At 36.0% G+C, this 21,190-nt stretch overlaps 1 long non-coding RNA gene across 2 annotated transcripts in view; it reads left to right on the top strand.

The window, feature by feature from the left end:
- The window catches only part of LOC141379125 (uncharacterized), a 137,266-nt gene that overhangs the window by 29,866 nt on the left and 86,210 nt on the right, over window positions 1–21,190 (top strand). For both annotated transcript variants that reach the window (XR_012395126.1, XR_012395125.1), the window contains exon 2: window positions 20,983–21,136. This is a non-coding gene — a long non-coding RNA (uncharacterized lncRNA). The remainder of the gene's footprint in view (window positions 1–20,982; window positions 21,137–21,190) is intronic.

Raw genomic sequence — 21,190 nt, 5'->3', positions numbered from 1 at the left:
GCGAAGTAGTCAGCTTTATTTCTTACAATTATTATAGATATTTAAGACTGTTAAAGTTAATGTAATGAACTGAAGATTCATTTATTCCGTATAATGCTATGTTTAAACATGTCAAATTGCACACACACACACACGAAAAAAAAAAAAAAACACAAAACTGTAAGGCCATGAAAGGTAAACCGTGCTCTAGTGAGGGACCACTGCGATATAATAATATAACAACAAAAAGAAATCAGTAAATTCCGTATATTGAATGGCAGGCTCAAATATCTGGAGGTTTCTGCACAATTCTGCGCAGACAAATTCCATCTGGGCAGACCTATATTGCTCATGCTTTTTGTTCTTGATTAGATTGTTCTTTTGACCCGCTATGCCTCTATTATATTCAAATCTGGACTCTGTGGAGGCCATTTCATGATTCTCTGTGTTCATCATCATCTTTTTCTTCTTATTCGTCTCCATGTATGATATCACCCTATTAGCTGTGAGTTTGGGATCATTATGATGCTGAAAAATAAAACTATAACCAATGAGATGCTTTCTAGAAAGAATGACATAATGGATTTAAGCCTGTCTGTGCTTTTCAGGATTCATAATCTCATCAATTCAGATATTACTGCCAACATCACTGGCAGAAATGCAGCCTCAAACCAGGCCAGAGCTTCTAAAATGTTTCACTGAATGCTGCATAGTTGGTCACCAGCTAGACTGACAATAGATGAGCCCTAGCCAGCAAAATCTTAACTTGGCCAGCTTAGAAATTCCTGCTGGCGTAAGCAAGTCTTTTCAGCGGGGACGCTCTATCATAATCATAAACATAAGTTTAAGAACAGAGCCTTACATGCTGTCTGAATGCAGTTCAGTGATTTGGAACAGATCCGCTGTCCTCATTTCCACCAAGTTGCAGCACCCAGGTATATTTTCCTCACCCTATAGTCTACTCTATTACATGCTTCGGCCGTATTGTAAATCTTTACAGCCATGACAATAAAGCTTTGTTGACTCGTGGAGAGGGAGAGAGAAATGCTTTGTGATGGGTTTGCTATGTTGTCTCTGGTTTGTGTGTTTCTCTTGGCAGCAGGGCTCGTTATCCGTGCGGCTGCATTGATCTTTCCCCGCTGGCTGGCCTTACCGCAGCACCTTCACGGCCCATGGCCAAAGCCATTAGCACAAACATAAAGCCCACAGACACACATTCTCCTCACACATACACACAAACCCCTATAGATTGTCATAGACTCTGTTGGTATGATCTTTTGTCTTGAGTTGCAACTTCTAGTTCGGAACCGCCGATTTGGACAAGAATGTTCTGTCTGATGTTGTATTAACAAAATAATAATAATTTCCTTATCCGAAATATTTGTTAAAAGAATGCTAATTCAATCGGGTAAAACCATCTCACAGAAGGGTTTCTTTGTGAACACAGACTAGATTTTCTATGGCATATAAGCTTTCAAAACATTGTAAAAGTCAGATAATACATACTGTATGCAACTGTTTTAAAGGTGCTGTATGCAAGTTTTTGACTTTTCTAAAGCATGAAAAGACACTAATATGTTTGCAAATATTTAAGAAACATGCTATGTGAACAGATATTCTGCTTTGAAAATGTGTTTTCCGTGCCAGAACGCTGTCTATGTTTTGGTTCATTTAACCCACCTAATGCCAGTTTAGCCAATTTTATTTTAGCACCCTGGGGAAACCTCATATTTTATTCATTCAGTCAGGAAGGCTCTTGAAGTGTGGGTCTGTGACTGAAAAACAACCTCCGGTGGACAGTAGCAGACTCCAAAATGAAATGCAGATTCAGGTTACATTGTACCCCTGTGTCATAGCAACATGCTACATGATATTTGCAGTAATAAGCACTTTGGCTGTTTGCATAGGACGAAACATGACAGAAATTTAAATACAACCATTAAGAAGCACAGAATAGTACTTACTCTGCTCCAATAAAATGGTAATGTTTATATTCTAATTAATACATATTAAACCTTTAACATTATTAAAGGGTCACGAAACACCAAAACACATTATTTGAGCTGTTGACAGTCGTATATGTGTCCCACACTGCTAAAAACACTATTAGGACACCTATATTTCACTAAAAAGTGTAAATTGGTTGTTTTTGCGTTATTTCAAGCAAATTCGTACTTCCGGTTTGAAACGAATTTTTGAAGCTGCATCACGGCCATGACATAATAGCGTGAGTGCAGACTGGGCGTCTGTGCCAGAGTGAGTCTTATTACGTCTTACAGTGTGTTGCATTAATGCATGAGTAAGGCTTGGTTCAAACCAATCAGCGCGCTCTATTGTGCAACTTCATTAATATTCATTACTGTCAGAGTGTAGACGGCAAAGACGCCACGTTGTGTTTGCAAAACAAGCGTGAAGTGTTGCTTTTATAGTTTGCTGCAGTTAAGTTTCGTTTTCATTTTCTCTCTGTGAGAGCTCAGTCTCACGTGTGGATTAACAGTGTACGCGACGCTCGACAACAATAACTTACGTGTCTAAGGAGGATTATTGTTTACCTGAGAGCTGTTCTCATCTGCAAACACTGAGATCCAGATTCGCTTGTAGTCTCCTCTAAATAAAGACGCGGCTCTAGTTGCTGGTGATTGTCCTGTCTCTACAGATTTGCTAAGTGAGCGACCAGCGCTCTTTGTTTATTCAGTTCGTATTTTATTCGTATCAAACAAACTATTGCACCGAGTGCAATAGTTAGCACTAACAGTTACAACCAAACCATAACCTCGTGTTGGATTTAGTGACCGGAATAACACACGCGGCTTTCTGACGCTACCTGCCGTGTGTATCTAAGTTTCCGGGAAATGCTGAGTTTTTTTTTCTCTCATTCGCCGTGTGGTATCAAACATTGCATGAAAAATACACGCTTAGAGCAGCGCCTCGAATCAAATATCACGTTTGTCGGGAGGGACATTAATGAATTCCCTGAATGAAAGAGCCAAACTGCAGTTAAAGTCCACCATTTAATAATTTGGCAAATAATTCGACTACAGATGTCCATGTAAACACAGTCACATTGTCGGCTGTGGTTGTGTGTTTTGACTCTGAAATTCAGCGTGCCCAAATAGACACTCCCATACCAAGCCTCTTTTCTTCCTCCGACACTCCCCCCTAAACAGAGCTGGACACGCCCACTTTTCTGATTTTTTCCAAAGTAGAGGTGTGAAAACACACTGCTGAAACGAGGGGGTTTCATGGCCCTTTAAATGTAGATGCTGAATCACTGATATGTGTTGGCTTGCACAGAGATGTGTTGAGTCACATCTCTAAAGTTAAATTTTAATAGGTTTATTTTATCTTCAAGATATGAGGTGAACTATCTGCTGCTGCTTTCAGTAGTACAGCAATACATGTCTTGTAAAATGGCATTCTTATGGCATAATCACATTATTAGCATTTAACATTGAATAAAGCACACAAGGTGTACCTGATGTGATCATTGTCAGTTTATCCTTTTGTTCAGCTGCAAGAAATAGAAGCTGTTTCAAAAATATAGATTTCAGGTGTCCGTTAGGACAATATAAAACCTGTTAATATGGAAAATATTCCTTCTGTCATGTATAGTTGTGTTTAGTTAGAACACAACTTAAATGAGCCTTTAGACTCTATAGTTAGGCACACTTCTGTTAATGTTGACAATCTGGCAACCTACCCTTTCATGTGTTTTGAACCAGGTGTGCAATACCTAGTTTAAACTCTGGGTGTCACACTTACATACTGCACCTTTACATTTTATTAATCACGAGAATAAAAATAAACATAATTAGTTTGTTTCTATTTTTATGTCATCAATTTTATCAACTTTATTTCATTTTTCATCTTTTTTTAAATAAATACATAGAGCCATTAATCAATTTTAAAATATATTTTAAAATATATTTGTAATATTACATATATTTTTATTATTCCATTTTGTTTATCAAATTTCATTTTCAACTTGTTTTATTTTTTTATTTTTATTTATGTTTTTACATAAAGACACTTTAACAGCTTTGTTTTTGTTTGATTTGTTTTGTTTTATGTGAAAAGTTTAGTTAGTGGTTTTGTTAGGTTTTTTTGTTATGTTTTGCAAATTTCATTAACTTTACATTTTTTTTTTTTTTTTACATGAAAAGTCATTAACAAATAGTTTTATTTGTGTTTGTTTAGTTTTGTCACATAAAGAGCCACAAACCTTTGTTTTTTTGTTTGTTTTGTTTTGTAAGTAACACTTTACAATAACAGTACATGAATGTGTTAATATCTAAGTCATGCCACAATTATACATTATAAGCTCATGAGTTCATCTTGGTTACATTTAGCTTAAACTTAAATGTTATGTAATACATTAATTAACAACATATACCAACAAGTAATTAAGGAGGCTGTTGTTCACACATGAACTCTTGGGACTCAAGTTGTAGGTATAGTTAGTTAATGATTGCACGCCTGAACTCATCATTAATTCATAATAAGGTAAAGTTTAGTTTACATTTTAATACATCATTATTCATGTACTTGTTATTGTAAAGTGTTTCCGTTTGTATTGTTAAAATATATAAAGGCCATAAACCATTTTTTTTAGAATAGATTGAATGAATTAAAGACTTTTCAGTTTTTTATTTTTATTTTTGCTTGAACTTACACCAACAACTGTAATACATCATCTATTATGCACTGTAATTGATATTTAAAATAAACTGGTAAAACTCAGATACATCCCATTTATGTGGCTCGGGAAGCAAATCCCAGCAAAAAGGCCTGTGTGTGCGGATTAGATGAAATAGGGATGAGCACTTGAATGATGAGAGGCACGGCGAGAGAGAGAAAGAGTAGAGAACAGGCCCACTGTGTGTTCATAAAGCTCCTTGTAATCCTTACAGATGGATTGGCCTGTTCTGCTCAGGAGGATGGATAAAAGGAATTCAGATCTGGCATCTTCTCTCTACTCCATTACCCTTTCCATAGATTTCAGGTCAAAGTTCGCACCTTGTAAGAGCGGCACACGAGTTGGTTCATGCTGGAATCCGTCACACACCGTACATCTTTTCATCGATAAGTCCAGAGCCAGACTTGAGGCTGGCGAGTGGAGAAAGGTTTGACATTATTTGGGATTACTTCTAAAGGAGCAATTGAAAGATAGAAGGGAAAAGAGCGAACGTTGAGTGAAATGAGGAGAAGGCAGGAGGAGGGAGGGAAGGAACAGATAAACGTCTTGAAGGAGCATTGTTGATGGGTTTCACCTCTGTGTTTGTCAGCAGTAAGGAAGTTTAGTGGACCTGCCCTTGGATGGGCTTATCTGGTATTAGCAGGTCTACTGGCCCATTGTCCCTGCTCAGAGACTCATGGGATGTCCAGCTCAGCCAGCCAAAGCGCGTAACCTCCATGCTTTTCTGCTTTATGTGGATGGAGGGTCATTGGACTTTCTTATCGTTGCTCCATGCGTCCAGCTCTTACCAAGGGGGGAAAACACATAAATCCTAAATTACAGACCAATATTTCTTAGAATAAATGATAAGAATGTATAAATATGTTTGTAAGTACAGTTCCTGAATAGTTCTCACATAAAATATATATAAAAAAATGTTTTATGTATTTAAAGAGCTCATTTTATGGTTTTTTAAAAATGACCTTTCATTCAGTTTGTAACACAGCACTAATTTAATAAAAACACCCAGCTGAGATTTAAATCTGAAAGTGCACCATGTTAAAACTATTGATTCTCTAACAAAATAGTCAACTAAACGAATCGTGTTGGGTTCGGATCTTTTGCCAGAACGCATCAACATTGATATGGTGCATCACCAAATATGTAGTGCCGGATCTGGTAAAACATGAATGTGCCTTTCCCTTCAAACATTAGTGGAGCGCGGGGGGACTAGGACTGATCATGACATGAAGATGATGATCACTGAGAGATGGAGATTTGGCTGTGGGGACTAAAGGGTCAAAGTTAATTTTCACAGCAATATCTCAGTATAGCCAACCAAGTGTTTTGTTTGTTCCTGCCATTTTTCAGATTTTTGATACAGTAATCTATGCTGCAAAACGCGACTTGCCGGCGATTTGCTATTAAAGGTAGGAGCAGCAGAGACTATTATGTGTGGGACTTTGTCATACTCTGACAGGGACTTTGTCAGTAACTGCTACAGTTCATGTGGACCAGTTTCTTCTTCCTCCAGATTATAACATGTAAGTGTAATTAAAGTTTTTGCCTCATTTTGTGTAGTTTGCAATATATGTGTTTAATTGTGTGTTGTAAATTTTATCGCTCCTTGCGGCTTGTAATCACTTTTCTATTATAGATCAGTGCTTGTACTGTATGTCTCAGGTTAAATCTTTATGGAGCTGTTCACATACTGTATTGTGTCCAAAACCACGTTGAAAATTCAACACATGCTTCCATTACCGATTAAAAAAAAATTCTAAACTCACGATCCTCTGCCCTTTGCATTTGTTATTGCCACCATCAGGTGTTTATAAGAAACTTAAAATTTTCAAATTAATTAAACTTTTGCCACTGTGTGGATTTATACTGTATGTGCGTCGTTGATATTACTTGGGCTTAGGTTTAAGAGAGTAATATGCTGGTGTTTAACTGCATTGTTTTAGTGCATTCCTACATTAGGCTCTCACTTTGTGTGCTACTTCATAGCCTTGTTGGGCGTTTCTCTCTGTCTCGCGCTGAACCCAGTGGACCAATTACAATAGACTGGGTCATTAACCAATCAGCTCAGATTGGCTTCGCGGTAAGGAGGGGTTTGGGAACAAATTAATTGCTTAACAAATCTTATAGGAGTCTTTAGGATAATTAGGTAAAAAAAAAAAATATATATATATATATATACATATTATAAGACAATGAAAGGGTTTCTTCAGCCTGTTGTTGGAGACCCCTAAAAACCAAAATATGACATTTTGTAATGCAAAATAGAGGCTCTTTAAAACATCACAGGTCTAGAAGTTAAAAAGAATACTTTAGCACTGTAAAAGCTTTCCATTTTTGACATTTTCCAAATCAAGCTATGATTTCTCACTAGAAAAATGTGCAAGATGGGTTAAATGACAATATTGCAGGAAATTGTGGCTAGATTATAAACTTAAAACACTGAAGTATTCTTTTAAATATGTCTGTTAAAATATTTTTTTTTTCTTATCTTATACACTGTTAGAAAAATGCTTAAATTATCGGTTTTCCATATTCCATATTTGATTCATTTTTTAATTCTCCCCCTTTATTTATACATTGGAATTGCACTATGGGACCTTGATCTTCTTTTTCACCAATTTTTTAACCTTGAAAACTTCAAAAAAGTGACTTTTATTAACATTTTTTATGTTTAAAGATATATTGTCTGGGTTGGTGTTGTATATTATTGTACAAAAACATTGAAATAAGCTGCCAGTCCATTTCTTTTATTTTACATCTCGATATATAATTTTCATACATTATATGATTTAATTTCAAACTATTTAAATATATATATATATATATGAGCGGAATTTATAACTGAATGGAATTTAATTTTCATCCAACGGGAATTGATAAGATCATTGATTTGCTAAAGCTTGCTATTGGTGGATTTCATGTGATTGACAGGTTGCCCTGCCCTTGCACCAGCAAAGTTGCATGAGAGTTGTTATGAGAGCAGTGATGTTATTGAAAAGGGAGGTGAAGTTGTTTTTCCTTAAGTTTATAAGGGCATGTGAAATTAAAAATTATGTGCACTGATAAATGATTTATAATACTTCATATTCCATGGAAATAAGAACTGTCTGTTTTCAGAACAATAGATAAGAATGTTCTTTGTAAGAAGTTCTAAGAATGCATTTTGAAAGAAATGTTTTGTGTCTGGCCTCAGGTTTCTTTGTAGAAGTTGCACAATAAAAATGAAGGCAAGGAAAAACACACAAGGCAATTTTCCAGGAGCAAGAATGAGAGAATGGAACGAACGAGTCATCCAAGGTTGTTTTTCCCCCTTTTTTAGTCTTAGTTTGGAGGTCTGACACCTCTGTCTGAAGCTTTTACAGAACTGCCAGCCTTCCTGATTTAGTTCCCAAAAATGACAGTTACAAAATGACACCTTTTATGACTTCCAAGGCACTTCTTTCAGCCAATTGATAACTTGGACACTGCATGCTGTGATATTGAAGAAAATAGCAGTGTTTTAAAAAAGTTTTTTAATTGGCTTTAATTGCAAATTTCTAAGGCAGTGAAAACATTAAATTCTTAAGTATTCTTCAAAGTATTAAGATATTTTATGAATTATGTGTGTATTTTTTACTGCAGGCAAATAAAATTAACATGAATTATATTTGTGTTTAAACTTCAAGACCTATAAACTAAAACATTTTTTACACTTCAATTCAAATGGCTAAATCAACAATGCTGTGTTCACATGAGATGTGCATTGTGTTAAGTCAATGCAAAGACGCAAATAGACATCCTGCGGTGCGAATGGCGCGAATTGCGCAAATGACGCGGTGTGAATGGAGCGTTTTGCACGTTTGATGCGCTTAACTTGTGTTTCGTGCAAATTGATCAGTTTCAAAAATCTGAACTTCAGCGGACATTCGCACCGCGTTAACCAATCAGGATGCTTATGTGCTTATGACAAAGTGCCTGTTGTTGGTGTCCCAGGGGAAATCCTCCAGCCGACACTAGACAACAGTTCATCAAACTGGGCTCATCTCAGTCAGAAGCACCGCTGAAAGCCTCCACCATCTAGGTTAAGTTTCTGGAGGAGTTCTCACAGAGCTGGGTGCACCTCTGAAAGGATCTAGTGGACTCAGACACTGCTCCAAATGAATCTAAGCTGTTTTTTCAGCCTTTATAAAGCACATAAACACAGTTATTGTCTCAATAAAATCCATGCTAGCCATTTAGCAACGAAGCTACAGTCACCAGGCAGACAGAATTACACAAATCCGCATCTGTTCTAAAGTGAATTTGACGCGCGAATGAAGCGGATTTGATGCGTGAATGAAACGAATAAATAGCGTGATGGTGTGAACATAGCATAATAACTATGGTTTAAAGAGACAATGACTGAAGCCACAAAAATTAGAGGGTCCATTAAATGGCATAACATATTTTCAGCCGAAAAATTTTCGGTGGCCGAAAAGATTAATATCAACACACTTTTAGATTCCCATTGTTGCACATTTCTGCTCTGTGATTGGCTCTTGGATCAATATAGAGTAAAAAAAAAAGTTTTATTGTTATTGACATAAATTTTATCAGGATTCGATTTACAATTGGAATATCATTTATCAGCCCAGCCCTATCTTAGGGCTATTTACCTGCTCACTTTGTCTGTGGTTTTATTTTATTTTTGAGATTGAAATCTCAAATGTAAATTTAAGTCTATCTTATCCATCCTGTAATTCAATGTTTCACAACCCTGTTTCTGGAGGCACATCAACAGTACATATTTTGGATGTCTCCCTTATCTGAACCATTCCTTTCAGGCTTTGGAGTCTCTTCTAATGTTCTGATGCGTTGATTCAGGTGTGTTTGATATGTCAGAGGTTGAAAATGTGTACTGTTGGTGTGCCTTCAGGAACAGGGTTGGGAAACACCAAATCATCTGTCAGTGGAATAAAACAAAGGCAGGACTGTCTGTTTGTCCCGTTTGCGTTGTTGCAGTTTAGGTCTGGCCTGTCTATTAGTATTATTTTCAAAGCCCAGTTCTCACTGCACTTGGAAACACATGACAGATGCAACAGACGCTACACTGAGTTTTGTCGGATCAGTGTACCGCAGTCTCTTGGTATTTGTCAGGTTGTGAAATGTCTAAAAGTGATGTTTGGTAATAGGTTGTCTGTTAGTGTGCTATGCCAAATGGCCTTTAGAAAACACTTTGCCTGAGAAAACACTTCTGGTATAGACCCGCTTTAAATTGCCCTGGCCGTGCCTTGAGGTTTAGCTGGTTTCATTGAAGTGATCTTATGCCCCTGAAGAGCAGTCTTTATGCACTTACCTGTGGCTCTGTTATTATGTGTGCACTAGATTGAATTCTCTTCTCTAGGTATTTGCTGCAATGTAAGTGGACCTCTGCTTCTGTAATTATTCTAAGTGATTCTATAATTTCTCAGGGCAGTGTTGCGTTAAACACTTCCCTCAGACTTTGTTGAACTATGGTTATACATGACCAAAGAGCTAGGGATGTGTTTCTTGTACTGTACAACAATGTAAGTCATTATCTGTAAGGAAATTAACCAACTTGTCATGACTGTTACTGTTTCTCTAAACTGTGGTTGCACCTCTGTCATTCAGTACTAATGGGCTTTCCACATTGGTTAATCTCAGTTAGCATCGTCTTAAACCCTGCTTTTAACTATGGAATTCTTTCACACTTTCATTTAGATGCAATGTTTTAATATGAGCTCATGTATTGAACTCTAGGGCTCCTTTTTCTGCACACTCTTCAGAAATACAGCTGAATATAAGATACAGTTGAAACCAGAAGTTTATATACAGTCTAAAAAAGGTTCCAGGTTCCATTTTCCGTGTAGGCCTTGTTATGGTATATTTGGAAGACCCATTTGTGGCCAAGCTTTCATTTTCTGGCTGATGTCTAAAGACGTTTTCATCAATATTTCTACATAATGTTCTTACTTCATGATGCCATCTATTCTGTGAAGTGCATCAGTCCCTCCTGCAGCAAAACACCTCTAGAACATGATGCTGCCACCTCTAAACTTCACAGTTGGGAAGGTGTTCCTAGGCTTGTATGCATCCCTCTTTGTCCTCCAAATGTAACGCTGGTCATTATGGCCAAACAATTCAATTTTAGTTCCATCAGACCATAGAACATGTCTTTAAAAATTAAATAAGGAGCTGAGCTGAAAGGCAAAGTTCTCGATTTACTGGTCAGTCTACGTTCTTATGCTCACCTATAGCCGAAAATGACCAAAAAGACAAGATCTCGGATACAAGCGGCCGAAATGAGTTTCCTTCACAGGGTGCCTCACCTGTCATTATCCTCACCTGCCATCATGAGATGCATACTAATGATAAAATAAATATTTGTCCACTGGTCTGTGCTGGGCTGCACAGTGACGCAGTGGGTAGCATGTTCACCTCACAACAAGAAAGTCGTTGTTTCGGGCCTCGGTTGGTTCAGTTTGCGTTTCTGTGTGGAGTTTGCATGTTCCCTCCGTGTTTGCGTGGGTTTCCTCTGGGTGCTCCGGTTTCCCACACAAGTTCAAAATCATGTGTTATAGGTGAATCGGGTAGGCTAAATTGCCCTTAGTGTATGAGTGTGAATGAGTGTGTATGGATGTTTCCCAGTGATGGGTTGCAACTGGAAGGGCATCCACTGCGTAGAAAATATGCTGAATAAGATGGCGGTTCATTCCGCTGTGGTCACCTCAGATTAATAAAGGGACTATGCCGAAAATGAATGAATAAATGAATGATTTGTGCTACAAATGCAATTTCTGTATAATTCAAATGATTTTAATCATTGTTATGATCAAAATTGCTGTGTTTTGCATATCTTTTGTTCAATTACAGTGTAGAAAGCGAGCTGAGGCAGCCCGAGCTGTGCCTCATGTCAGATTGCGCAATCCTTTTTGCTGACTCAGTGTATGCTACCAATGTAATGTTTTATTCAAATGTTTTATACATTGTAAACATTTTTATTATATGTCCTTACTTTTCATAAAATAGGTAATGTATTTCACGTATGTCTATCACTTATTTAGTGTAAAATCTGACATAAAGCCGCACTGAAAAGACGAGGTGAGGCAGGCAGTAGCTCTGCCGCACTGAAGAGGGCGTGCATGAGCTCACATTATTGCTCTTCTTCTACGCAGTAAAAATCAATAGAGTCCATTATTATGTTTTGCTCTGACTGGCTGCCAAATTCGCGCATATCAGCTCAAAAATTTCTTTAAATTTTACTTTAAATCAAAACATGAGTAAATAATAGACAACCAATCCCAGAGCTAAAGGATTTGCTTAAAAGGGCGGGTCAGAAGATAACTTGATCATTTCAAAGTAATTGAAGTCATGTCAAGACTTAATTTACAAGTACTGTAAAGGTAAGACCAGTGTGCGAATCCTGTGTGTGTGTGAATGAGAGAGAGAGAGAGAGAGAGAGTGTGCATCTGTCGTGGTGCTGTTTGTTTGTGTGTGTGTGAATGAGAGAGAGCGCATCTGCTGTGGTGCTGAGTGAGTCGCTTGATATAGTTTATACTATTATAGTTGTCTGTAACATACAGCTGGGTGTTTTCTTGGGGACATATTTAATTTCTTTACATTTTACATTCTTCCTTGGCCCAATATGTACCTGCCATGTTTATAGAAAGAATGTTGAAATGATATATGAAACACAATCAGTAGTTGGCAAATATATCGGGTGGATATGTTTGTAAATCTGACCTTTGAATTAGAAAGAGTCAGTGTCTCACTAGCCACAAACCTCACCGCACATCACTGGATCCAACCATGATGTTGTTTTGTGAATATTCGTTTAAACTACATTTTGCGAAACACTGAATCATGGAACTATGTCGGAATTAAGGAAGCTTGTGACTAGTAATGATGCTTTTGGGAAATGCACATGAACACCATTGTAATTTGAACTGGTCTGTTTAGCTTAATGACTATGATATGTTTTTGCAGTATATTCATTAGCTATTAACACTGTTTAAGTGAGAATAATTATATTCCCTCAGTTCTGTCCCCAGTATGATGAGTTAATTCACAGCAGTGAACTGCAGATTTTGTCCTGACCTCGTCTGGCACCGGAGGGGGGAAGCCTGTCTGTCTGATTAACTCAATACAGCCAAACTGACAATGATGAAAGCCAACAGAGGAAAAATTGTACAGTGCTAGGAAACCATTTCTGACATTTGTCTGATGGGCAAGACCATAGGCAGCAGTATATCTCAGAGATTCCACCATTCAGCCATGTGATCTGAAACTGGATTTTTTTTTCATGACACTAACCTATTAGCATTATCTCATCTCTATGCTTCCCTCACTTCCTCTATATCTCTCACTTTCACCAGGTTTTAATGGGTTATCTGTCACTCCTACAGCTGAAAGTCACCTTGCTGTCTCTCTCTTATCTGTTCTTACTGAGAGTGAAATGAAGACTATTTTAAATGCGTTTTAGACATTTCAGTAAATGTCACCGCAAACGAAAAGTTCAGATAACGAGATGAACTATCTCTTAAAGTCTATGATTCGACTGTCCCATCTTTCTTTAAAAGTCATCTACTAATTTATAAAACATGCTTTTACTTTAGCTTAAAGGTGATGTTACACACTCTCTGCCAAGTTTTCATCAGCAAGATGTTGAAAACTTCATTGTGTTTTTACAAAATGTAACACTTGGTAATCGCTGCAGTAAAGATTCATTTTAGAGGCATATCAATCAAATTATTAAGAATATGATTATGTATACACTATATTGCCAAAGGTTTTGGGACACCCCTCCAAATTATTGCAAGAAAAACTTTGTTTCTAGTTTTAACTGCACTATTGGTGAAACACCCTAAATACCCCCCCATCCCCCAAGAAATAAAGAAGACATTATGTAGTTGACTTTATATATATATATATATATATATATATATATATATATATATATATATATATATATATATATATATATATATATAAAATGATTAATTATATATTTTATTTATACATTTAAAAAATACATTTTACATATTTATAATAAATACATTTAAATATATTTATTTTCAATAAATTATTTTTATTTAATATAATAATAATAATAATAATAATAATAATAATAATAATAATAATAATAATAATAATAATAATAAGAAGAATTATGATGGTGATGATGATGATAATAATAATAATAATAATTATTATTATTATTATTTTTATTATACAATTCTTCTTCTTCTTCTTCTTCTTCTTCTTCTTCTTCTTATTATTATTATTATTATTAATATTATTATTATTAATTGTTATTAACACCATTATTATTATTATTATTATTATTATTATTATTATTATTATTATTAATATTATTATTAATAAATTATTGTTGTTAGTATACAATTATTATTACTATTATTATTATAATTATTATACAATTATTATTTTTAATAATGAATACTCCAATTACTTAATAATATATTTGAGTAAATTTTTATTTCTCTATTTGTACTTTGACTCAGGTGCTTAATTAGTGTTCTTCATCCACCACTGCCTACATTGTAATCCACCGCAGTTTGTAGCAGTTAAAGCTGGTTACAATCCAACTACTTCACCACTCATCAATGTAACATGACTCATAAATTACAGTAGCTGTGAAACATTTGCTAAATTATATATTGACTGTTTCATAAAGTATCACATCCGTCTGATACATACAGTCATCGACACAACATTGTGTGGGAAGACAATCCTATGAGACAAAATTTGCAAACATGTAATTAAATAGCTAAAAATGAGGCCATTTGCTTTTATGTTTCTCATTATTATTTTTCTTAGTCATTGTAGGACCAGAAGTAAATGCATTCATCTTCTTTGCAAAATGTATCAATTGCTGCAAGACAAAAATTAAATAACCAATCAATCTGTAGGTGTTAGAGAGATAGTTGACCCAAAAATGAAAATTCACTCAGTTTACTCACCATAAAAAGGGGTTCCAAATCTTTAGAACTTGCTATTTCTGTTGAACACAAAAAGAGATATTTTGAAGAAAACTGAAAATGATGGCCGACGTGTGGTAAACATGCAAAGAAATATGGATAAGACTAAGGAAGCCCTTTTTAAAGACTAGTTTCAGTATAAAACAATTATTGTCGCATCACCAGGCTGTCCAGATTTTCCTGCAGTTTCAGGTGTGTCATTTTTAACTTTTGACTTTTTTAATGGAAATTGATATCGCATGGTGAACGGAAAGAAAAACCTCCGCATTTCATGACTCGGTGCTTCTTTAAGGTATCACTGCTTACATAGTAGACTTTTAATAAAAGTATTATCTTAATCATATTAAAATCTGAGAATTGATGTCTTATGTAAATGTACTTAGAAATTGTCAATGAAGTCGCGAGCTGTCAAAGACATTCCAACGCCTTTCTGCATGAATCCTTCAATGTTTCAGTAAGTTTGACGTGTTTCCTCCCTAAACACAACGAAAGCGTCTGCTTCGTGTTGTTTTGTCAGAATCCTTGTGAAATACAGCCATACTTTAGAACGGTTAGTTTAAGCAAATTTTATGAACGCGATCATGCGTGTTTAATATGAAGGGAGTCGCTCCCTGCGTAGTCCTTCGGGCGTTATGTGTGTGTACTGTATCTATCTGTGTGTGTGTTTGTCTGTCACGCCCGTGCACAGACCCATACAGAAGCAGGTGCTGCAACTCGATCGCAAAGTGATGAGCAAGTGCCTCCTGAGAGGGGCACCTAAGCCAATGAGGGCAGAGGGGCAGTGGCCGCTCTAGCCACCGGGCCACCCCCCTGTGCACGGCCCTGGTCTGTGTGCGTGTGCGCAAAATTGTTTCTAATTCATAATTAATGTTCTCAACTCACAGCAATACAACTTTACAACGAGTACAAATTTTTTGTATTCAATACATTTATTATTATAATTTTCCAATTTCCATATTTGCAATGCCTGTATTTTGGCATTTTTTTGCAGTCCACTTAGAATCCAACTTGGAAATCAAAGTTTTCTTTATTGGCATTGATTGTTTTAAAATTCAAATGGCACTAACATGCCTGCATTTTAATTTCTGTAATAAATATGGATGTCAAGCCAGGAACTTGATGGTTTATTGTGGGTATGTTGTTTACATGAAGAAATAGTAAAGTGTTAAATAGTTTTTGTCTTGCATTTACGTTAATTTTACATTTGAATAGCCAAAATTACAAGTTTCAGTCTATTAAATGTGATTAACCCCGATTAATCGCGATTAATTTTTTTTAAAAAGTGTGAATAATTCTGTATTTTTTTAAACGATTGCCAGCACTAATATATATATAATATATTAATAAATAATTATTATTATTAAGTGACTATAAAGTCTTCATTATTATTAAGAGGTTAAGTTAATTAATATGGCATCAAATTACGGCTTTTAAATGTTAACATTACTTCGATTATTAACTTAAGGCTTAGTCTGGGAGTTAATCTGCCCCGGACCAGGCTAGTTTCCCAGCATAAGCTGTCAGAGTAACTGAGTTTGAACTATCGTAAATTTGATTTATGAAACCGAATCCGCCATTAATAAACCTGACTTACCAAAATAAGCCTGGCTTTTACTCTAAGCTTGGTTTATGGAACAAGCCCCAGTTCTGAAACAAATAGCGTGAGTAAATGATTCAGTTTTGGATGAACTTTTAATTTAAGTTTTCACAATAAGTCAACCAAACTACTGAATATGTGTAATGGCAGGATCAACAGGGCAAAATACATATTTGAATAGTTAAATTGACATTTGACATGCTATAACTTGAAATTTTCATATTCCAATTATACGTACTGTACATTAACTGGATCTGGATAAACATATGTAGTAATCACACATTGATTATGAAAATTAAGGTAATCGAATGTGCTCAGAGCTCTTTTTATGATTTTCCTCTAGATTAACCTGCAACCCACAGCATCATGTTGCCATGGGAATCAAAGGAGGGATGAAGAGGTTATCCATTGACTCATTCAATCTGCATCACCATCTGCTTTTTGAAACACACACACACACACACACACACACACACACACACACACACACACACACACACACACACACACACACACACACACACACACACACACACACACACACACAAACAAACACAAATACACACACAAGGCATTCGATAATATCTACTGGGCTTTCTGAAATGAAATAATTCGAACAATCATCTCAATGTCGCTTCCCACTTAAATTAAAGCTTTCAAAGGATGTATTTCAAAGTATGTCTTTCTATTTTTCTTAAAATAACCCAGTCTGTATGGGTTAATTAAATATATTCAGCTAAATGTCTGTTTTTTTAAATGTCTGCAATTACTGATCTCTAAATGCTCTTGTTTATTTTTAACTAAAAGGTTTTGAGTGGATCACGCGGTATGGATAGCCATCTTTTTCTCAGACGCTCTGTTGTTATATTAAGACTTTGTCAGGGAGGAATTGAAAAGTTGTGTTATTGATTTTGCCCTTGAATTGACCCTCTGTGTCTGTCAAACACGATCAGCCATCACAGGGTAGAACATGTCCAACTTAACTGATACTGACACACACATGGACTCAACAGGAACTAATGTGAAAAAGTGGGAATGTCAGTCAATGTCTAAAATCCTCAGACAGACATTAGTGATGGATTGTATTGTATCATTCCAAGAACCGAATTAATCAATAAAAGCCTATTCAGAAATAAATGCACAACATTAAGTACTCAAACATTAATCTAAGAGTATAGATGGAAGTCCAAAATATTCATAGTGTTGAGCTTGAAAGCTCTTCACTACTGGCCGGTCTGGATAAAGACTTGTGACCCTGAGATGTTTCATCCTTCTTTTTAAATATCCTGAGAGCAATGAATGTTTTTTTTTTTTTTTTTTAACAGAAAACAGTTAAACAGAGCATCTACCGCGCAAGAATGAGAGATCTACTTTCGCTTTTGGATAGGGAAACCTTTATGCACAGACATCAGTTAGCCTATAAATAATTAATTTCATTTGTTAAGCGCAAATATTTGTTTCAAAACTAATTCTAAATTCAGTTATAATTTCCAGCAAACGAATAAATGAACAATAATAACGAAGTGTGTTATATCCTAAAACACATGCTGTGCCCCATATGGTCTAAAACCTGAAGGAGGGCAAATTTTTAAGCTTGTTTTTACTAAAACAAATATAAATATGGATATAATAAATAATACTGCTAATAATAATAACATTATACAAAAGCAAATTGTTATGAATGAACTGAAAAAGCCTCCCGAGATGCTGTTGGCTAGAAAATAATATATTTTGTAATATTTTAATCCTTTATATTTATATTCTATATATATTCTTATTATATCCTATATATAGGCCTATCCTTAATATTTTTAATTTTTCATATGTAAAGATATTTGAGTATTGCTCTACATCTTGTGTGTAGGCTATTAAGCAGTGTGTAAGCGAAGTGCAAATCTGTGCTGGAGTTTAGACCAGGTTTGTTTTGGTCTAATAAAAAATCTATTAGATTTTCTCAAAATAGCAACGCGTCAGCAGTGCACCTCAGAACGCCTTCCTTTTTAGACCAGAACGCCTGTGGGCGCACATATGAGAGCAAATGCATTTGCTATTTAAAGAGCGTGGCGCAAAATGTCAAAACGACTCTTGCGCCACATTGCGCCGGGTGTATGATAGGGCCTTCCATGTTTGTTAAAGTTGTCACAGTTGGTTGCAAGAAAGCTGATCCAGTTGCAGCAAGGCACAACACAAAAGTTTTATTGATGGAATTTAGCACAATTAGGATGCCAGATGCAGGGACAAGATGGCACTAAACTGATCAGCCAGCCAGGAGTAGGAGCAACAGAGGTCAACACCAGAGCTGGATAATTGAAGCAAGCCATGTAAACTTCAGACTGGCAGATCAAGGATGTCAGGACACAGGTCTGGAAATGTAGATAGTTATGCAAATGTATAGTTGTGGCCACACTGGATTTTTCTCCCCATAGACTTCCATTCATAAGCACGTAAATGCGTCAGATCGAAAATGCAAGCTCATGCGACAAGTTTCGCAGTTCACTGCGTTGCGAAGTTCTAGCTTGGTGAACTCTGACTTGCGAAATTGCATCACTTGACTGCATGAGACCAATCGAGGATCAAAACATGACATCTCTGGACAGAAATTTAAAATCTGGACCAATCGCTTGCTTTTTTAATTGTCTAATCAGCGTTGTACAACAGAATTTCGCATGCTCAAACTCTAATGTGACCGCGGCAAAAGACAGAGCAGCAGATAGGCTACAATAATTATACAATAAAATAATAAAACTAAATCTAAAAGAAAATATTAAATAAAATAAAAAAATTGCTAGTAGAAAGAAAACTAGACCAACTAGGGGAATCGGATACATTTGAAATAAAGACTTCTAGAATCCTAAAGAGAGAAATTTAAACGATCAAAAAGACAACTAATAAATCAACTACTAATACAAGACTGGGAGTAACAGAAAAATGGAACAAAAATGGTTAAAAGGATAAAGCAAGACAGAGATTAGAACACAAAATTAGGTAAACAATAGGAATAAACAAAATTAGTAGCTACAAATAAACAATAAATAAACAAAAGAATCTGAAGAACATGCAAGACGAAACACCATGTAAGAATACAAGGCTAAGCTACAAGATATGCTGAGACAAGCTCACACGCAATGAACCAACAAAAAATTGAGGACATGCAACACAATATATACAACAAAGCACATTAGAGACAGGTGAAAACAATCAGGATGACAACTTAAATAAATAAGTATCTGAAAAGAAGAAAGACAAGAGGAGCACATGACCAACACCAGTAGTGTAAAGTAACAAATTGCGAATACTCAAATTAATGTAATTGATTAGTTTTTCTCAGGAATTGTAATTTACTAAGTAGTTTTAACAATGTGTACTTTTACTTTCCCTTGAGTACGTTTTCAGTGCAGTATCTGATCTTTTACTTAACTATTTTGCTTTAACCTGCAGTCTTTACTTTATTTTTTCCTAGAGTTAAAATGATTCCTCTCCAATCAAATCGCACACAGAAGGTACATTGCATCATAATGAACTACCTCAAGACATGGGCGATTTATAATTTCAGCAAACTGTTTGGAAGCATTAAAAGTGTCCAAGAAGATGTCCAAAACCTTTACACACATTGACCCAGAGACTGGTTAGATGCATGTCACTGATGAGAAGATGACGAATGTTTACTGTATGATGACTGAAATAGCCTTACACACCCAGCAAGCACAATAAGTCAACATGACGTTAGATTGACGTTGTGTCTCAACATCATGGGGAGGTTGCTTTTTATTTAGAAATGAAAACCGTTTTGACATCAAAACTCAATGTCAGGTTGGCATCAATGTACCAAATATCACTGTCTAATGATGTTACAGCTTGACGTTGTGTGGATTTCTAAACAAGTAAGGGTTAGTTACTTGAATGGTTATCATATTTTTACCTAAGTATGATTTTTCAGTACTCTTACCACCACTGGCCAACACAAATTAAGACAAAGCAATGTAAACAAGCACATGACCAACAGAGAAACATTAAACACTGACAGGACAGACAAGACCAGGTCAGGACCATGACAAAAGTTTCTTCATGAAACCATTAATCCCTATAAAGATCTTTTATTTTTGAGAAATGGCAAACTTTCAGTATGTTTCTCACATACGGACATGGATTTTAGGTAATATAGATTACTTTTATGATGCTTTTCTGTCCCTTTTGGCTTGTGAAAGCTCTGGTACCTAATAAAATTGACTAGGACATTCCTCAAAATTTCTCATTTTGTGTCCCACAGAAGAATGAAATGGTTTGGAATGACAAGAAGAATTCATTTCTGAGTGAGCGTCTCGCTGACGGGAGACAGAAAATTGACCTCTGAGACCATTTCATCTCTCCATTTCTCTCTCTCTCTCTCTCTTTCTGCTTTTTGTCACACTAACTAGCTTGTGCAGCAGGAAATGGAACAAGAGTGAAAAGAGAACCAAGAGCGCTTTAAGCACTTGTTAAATGCCAATCAGCAGAAATGTCAACTCTCATGTTGCAGATGTTTCTAAAATGGATTCAGCGCTGTGAAAAAACATCATTCCAAACACTCTGCCTATGAAATTGCTTTCCCTCAGCCTAGATTAGCACTCCTTTCTCACTTCCTTTCCCCCATTTCCCCCTTCTACCGTTTCTGTTGCTCTTTTTTTCTTCTTCGTCTCTCTCTCCGCTCGCAGCCATTACCTGAAATGTGCACTTTCTTTTCTCTCCCACAGAGAGTCTTTCCAGGTTGCTGTTAAGGACAAACTGCCTCATGCTGTCTGTGCTCAGGGGGGAAAATGGGCTAGCGGAGCGTCCAAGTTCTTCTTGACGGGTGTTTGACAGAAAGCCCTATATATTACTTCGCACTTCAGCAGAAAACATATGAAGGTATGTACTGTAGGTATTCTCACATGACTCTCTCATGAGGGAATACAGGCAGAA

The sequence above is a fragment of the Danio rerio genome, chromosome 19 (assembly GCF_049306965.1).
Source record: "Danio rerio strain Tuebingen ecotype United States chromosome 19, GRCz12tu, whole genome shotgun sequence".
NCBI lineage: Eukaryota > Metazoa > Chordata > Actinopteri > Cypriniformes > Danionidae > Danio > Danio rerio.
This window is presented reverse-complemented; position numbering and strand designations above follow the sequence as displayed.